General features: G+C 40.8%; 1 non-coding gene across 1 annotated transcript; it reads left to right on the top strand.

The window, feature by feature from the left end:
* The first annotated feature begins 1,262 nt into the window (after positions 1-1,262).
* Trnaa-ugc lies at positions 1,263-1,334 on the top strand. The gene has a single exon. It is a non-coding gene; the product is annotated as a tRNA-Ala (tRNA).
* Positions 1,335-5,449: the final 4,115 nt, after the last annotated feature.

Raw genomic sequence — 5,449 nt, forward strand, 5'->3', positions numbered from 1 at the left:
AATCATCATTTGGCGTTTCTCTCGGCATAGAAATAAGATCTTTTTATTAAGTATGAAGTTTGTCACAACGGTATCAGTTTCTTTCATTTGTAACAGGCAACTATATTTCATTTTATGGTCAGCCATTGATTCTCTTGACGATAAAAGAAGATATTTGTTAATAAGTATGAGGTTTGCCGCAATATTATCATTTTCTGTCACGTCGGTGGGCTGGGAAGGGAAACCGACCGGTGCGGTACCGACGAAATACAGAATACGGCCCCTGGCCGTAAAAAACCCATAACAAGCTTACTTGATAAGTGCCTTCCGTATTTCTTCCTTTCACCTTATCTCAATGGCTTATAATGTGCTAACTGGAAAGTCAACCATTTTATTTCTAACTCCTATCGCTGTCGTTTTAGTCTCTTAAAATTACGGGGAAGCCTTCAGCCTCCAGCTATAAGTGCTACCGTCGGTGCCAGATTTCTGCTGGGTGGTCCACAGGTTCGATCCCACTGAGAGCCGAAGAGACTATTCCCCTCCAATAGCTTGACCGCATGGGTCGTCGGATGGGCTACCCGCGTGTCATGCTTCGGATGGTCACGACCCGTCACGGAGAGATCTGTCCTCTGGTGTGAGGGCTTCGGTCAGGTACAGCTGCTGGTCGCGTCGTACACAGGTGTCGCGTCCCTCAAACCGCATGTTACGTACGATGTATTCTCCCTCGTCCGCGGATACGGTTACCAAACACGCATGCCATTCCAACCGTGGAGTTTACGCATGTGTGGCCAGGGACCTACCAAAGGTGCACAGAACGGTGGTATTTAAGTAAATTATTGAGCACACAAGATTTCCGATGAAGGAACAAATTGATTTCACCTGTCTGAAATGAGCTCATGAAAGCTATTACCCATTTCAGTGGGGTGGGAGTTACTATTTTAAGTTAAGGTGTTTTTTAGTCCATTTTATTTCACGTAGCAAGTTTCACGAGAACTTTCGCAAAATTCAAAGGAAAATAATTTAATACAAGCGAATTATTATTTTTTCAGATAGGTAATGATCTTCGCCTTAGTTGCTGTTTTGCCTTCGGGAAATTAAATGATAACACCCGTTAAGGCGTCAAAGTACTTGTTTATTTTTATAACACTGGCTCTAATAGTAGTTCCTCATTGTATACCAATGTAGGATCACGATAGGCATCACTCCAGAAAATGTAGGCTTTCTTAATCCTCTGACGTTATGAGGATGGATTGGAAATTAAATAACTGCTGTTTGAATCAATAGGGGATGTAGCTCAGTGGTAGAGCGTTCGCTTTGCATGTGAAAGGTCCCGGGTTCCATCCCCGGCATCTCCACTTTTTAATCATTATACCCTATGGAGGGGATTTTTTAAGGATTTTGTCGTGTATTACATCAATAGGGGATGCAATGCAAAATATCAATTTTCGAATTGTTTTGATCCTTTTATTTTCAGTTAATCTCCTGCGTCCTTTCCTTTATCCTTATTTAATAAATACTTTTTATGATTTTTACACTGTGCCTAATTAATCTTTCTATTGTGGTACTCCGTTGCCGAAATCCATGTCTTATGAGGATAATGTAACTTTTTCACTACGAAAAAATGAAAGGTCAAGTTACAATAATCATGCCGTCTTACAATCTGAATAATTCGATGAATAAAAAAGATGTGTACCTTGTGCCTTGTAAAGTATTTTTATGTTTCGGTATTGGGTATCTTCTTAACCTCTAATCCTTCGTCTTGACGGCTGAAGGTATCCGCAGCTTTAAATCTGTGGTATTCAAGGATCAGAGCTTAAGTGGAAGATAATAATCCGCCATCTCCCCTTTCACGGGCTCTTCGCGGTAATCGTAAACGGGCATTGATCCTCCTCTTTCAACAGGGAGAGCGTACCAACTTGCAATTATGCATCACATGCTGAAGAGATTTCCGCATGCCTCTTCACTTGTGTAACCGCGACAAGGGATTCTGCGCGTCAAACGACAAGCATTACTTCTATGCCCTTTCCCAGTTCTCGAAGTTCCTTCAACGGAAATTATTTTTTCTGGTGTAATATTTCTTATATTTTACATTCTTGGGTGTCCACATTTTGCAGGTGATGCTTTGCTTTCGAGAAATCAAATGTTCACATCCGCCAAGACATTGGCGTACTTGTTTATCATTATTCTTAACACAAGCTCAAATAGCAATCTCTCATTGTATGCCAATGTAGGATCGCGATGGCTTAATTCCAGGATATATTGGACGTCTAAATCCTTTGACGTTATGAGGATGGATTAGATGCGAAATAATTGCCCATTGGCTTGGTTCAGAATTCCATCTACCAAGAGAACCACTGAGGTGCTAAGTTTTTGTTGAGTAAAGTACTGTATGTGCTACAAGACAGTTTGTTAGTGCAAGTTTTTGCATATTTGTGGGTCTGGAAGCATAAACCACCTAGTACATTAATGCCAGTATAACTCCGGAGGAGATTGATATGCCTTGGTAGTTCTAGTAGTTAAATACCTGGTGCGGATTCGGGAGATCCCATTTACGGCAAATTATTTTTCTTTGGAATTGTCGGACATTGAAGTGCTCCATTAATCTGGATTTCTTATGACCTCATAATATGAAGAAGTCTTTCGTGCTTTGTGGAAGGATACTCAGGTTCTCCTCCTGGCAATTTTTGATGTTGTTAGCTGCGGTTGCTCTACAAGTTCGAAGAACAACTTCGACGTCCGACGATATTTCTAGTTTGCTGCACCGAAGTTCTACCACTAATACGCAGGTGACCCGAAAACCATGAATAGTACTGCAATCTGGCGTTGCGAAAACTGCATGGAGAAATTTGACATTTTAATATATCTCCAATTTTACCTCAAATGTATTTTGTAATGACATCATTTGAGCATTTGGATTAGTTTAATGCATTTTTCAATTTTAAAAGATCCTGGGATGAATGGGCTTTCAAAAATAATTTATAAACTAGCCAATGGTCCTATTTTAATTAGGTTTTTTTTTACTCTCGACATTAATTTTTGGCGTTGACTATCGTCCCGGAATGTAGGCCTTTAAGAATGAAATGTAAAATTTTTGGCCGACGTTTTGGTATATTTCAATACCTTCTTCAAGGCTTTTTTTTTGCAAATAACATACCATGTTCATTGCAAGAAAAGCCCCCAAGGGGTATAAAATATACCGAAACGCAGGCCAAAAAGTTGTGTTTCATTCTGAAAGACTTATTTTCACTGCCAATTGATATAAAAAATTAAGCAAAAAATCGTGACTTTTAGGTTATTCATCGCGAAAACATTGGGATGGGGCTGGAGATTTCGACGCTCGGAAGTGGAAATGATGGGAAAATTAACGTCCGAAACCCACCGGGATGGAGTGGGGGAGTGTGGCAGGTGGGAGGGGAAGGAAATTGGAAAAAAAGTGAAAGTCGCAGGCCGCAGGGGGGGTATATCTGAGTGAAAGCATTCCCCTTCCCTTATAACACCGCCACAATTGCAGCGTGGGGAAACAATCTCGTTTGCTCCCCCGTGACCAACCGACTTCCCCCTCCCCCCTCAAAAACCATTCACTCCAAAAGACCCCTGGTGCCCTCCCTCCCCCCCCCCCTCTTCACTCAACCCTTTCCATGCTCCCATCCTCCTCGCGCTACGGCTTTGCTTTGAATGGACCGGATGTCCAAAATCTTCTCCACGGCCTTGGCGAGATCAAAGTGTGTTACGAGCCAGGTGTTCCAGTAACCATGTGAATCGAAGTATTTTCTCGATCGTCTTTTTTCTCCTTTTCTCTTTTTCTGCCTTATATCGTTTTGTTCTTTTCCCCTCCCCAAATTCGTTGATTAGTGGAACAAACCACCTTTTTGGAAAGCGTAATCCGTAAAGAGAAATAGCAGCAATTGATCGTCTATTTTTGGAGTTTTAGAGATCGGAGGGAGGGATAACCTTTTTGGCATACCTGACACCAGCGCCACTGTGAAGAATGCGGCCAACATCAAACTACTTATCTAATTACACCCTCAACTGTTTTTACTCACTGGCCGGCAGGGTTTCGTGAATAATGGAATGCAGCGGTAATAGGCGATATGAATGAAGTAAAAGCGATCAGTATTGATAAACTGTCTATTTATAATTTTACGGCTTCCTACTTGTATAGCATATAAATTTGAACATGATTGGCACCCGCCGCCATTTTCTGTGACGTAGGTATGCCTGTGAGGTTATCTCTCCCTCCATTCGGAACGACTCCTATTTTTGAATGGATACTCAACGCAGCATGACATTTATAAAATAAATATGCGATGTCTATTATGTACACGCAGTTTTAGTGATATGGCCATGAAAAGAAGAGCAAAGAGAGGGCCTCGTTGGCGGTGGGGTAAAGCCCTCGCCTGCCGCACTGTAGGTCGCGGGTTCGAATCCCGCCTAGGTAGGTATTCCATATCCAGGGCATGGATTTTTGTGTCGTGCTTTGTTGATTCCTCTGTTGTAAAATTCCTCTATGTGCTGTTTACTGAGAAGTTGAAAATTAATAAATAAAATAAAAAACATCGGCGAAAATCGGGATATATTCATTTGTGTTTTCAATTATGTATGTAGATTTGCGTTCATGAATCAGGTAATGTATGCTAGGGTCCAGTCATTTTTCTCCCAGATTGTCGTCGTTGTTTACTCGTTTCTATGCTATTACTCGCTTTGCTCGCTGGGGGGGCTCTGCCCCCCCCCTAAGCCCCCCGAAAAAGGCCTGCGGCCTGTTATGCTCACTGGGGGAGGTCTTACACTTTTTGTTTGCTACTTGTTACTTAAGGCTCGTTTACTTTTAAACTGGCTAGCTTAGGTATAAGCAATATTTCCACTTTCATGTAAAACGAGCGCATGGCACGTAGGCTACAATATGAATGTAAATATTTATAAAGAGAAACGTTTTTCTGAGGGGCTAAAAAAGTAAAATAAATTTCTACGAGTTTCTATAACTTATTCAATTCAAATACAAAAAACGTTGAGACCACGTTCCACTGTAACACCCAATGCATACGTAATATCATAACATAACGACTTTACGAATTACAATGAAAAATACGTTTATTAATTATTTTCCACAAAACTCAACCAAATTCTTGATATACGAATAAGATGTAACAGCTGTTCCCCTTCGTAAGCGAATTACGTAGGGACTGAATATCAATATCTAGAAACAAATGCGCCTTAGCATGAATTGGGGCTAGTATGACGAATTTTATCGAAATATTATTGACCGTGATCGCGAATGATTTCACTTCAGAAATACCTCTATTTAAAGTTTTAATGAATCGGGATACACAAATATCTCAGCTTTAATATCCAACGCAATGTGCAATAAATCTGGTGAGTAACGGATCACAGCCTTTGGTGTACAAGACATTGTGAATATCAAGATTTCGATAATTTTCACAGTTGAATAACTTAGTCACTCAAGGAACGTGAT

This window comes from Ischnura elegans, chromosome 8 (genome assembly GCF_921293095.1).
Source record: "Ischnura elegans chromosome 8, ioIscEleg1.1, whole genome shotgun sequence".
NCBI classification, from domain to species: Eukaryota; Metazoa; Arthropoda; class Insecta; order Odonata; family Coenagrionidae; genus Ischnura; species Ischnura elegans.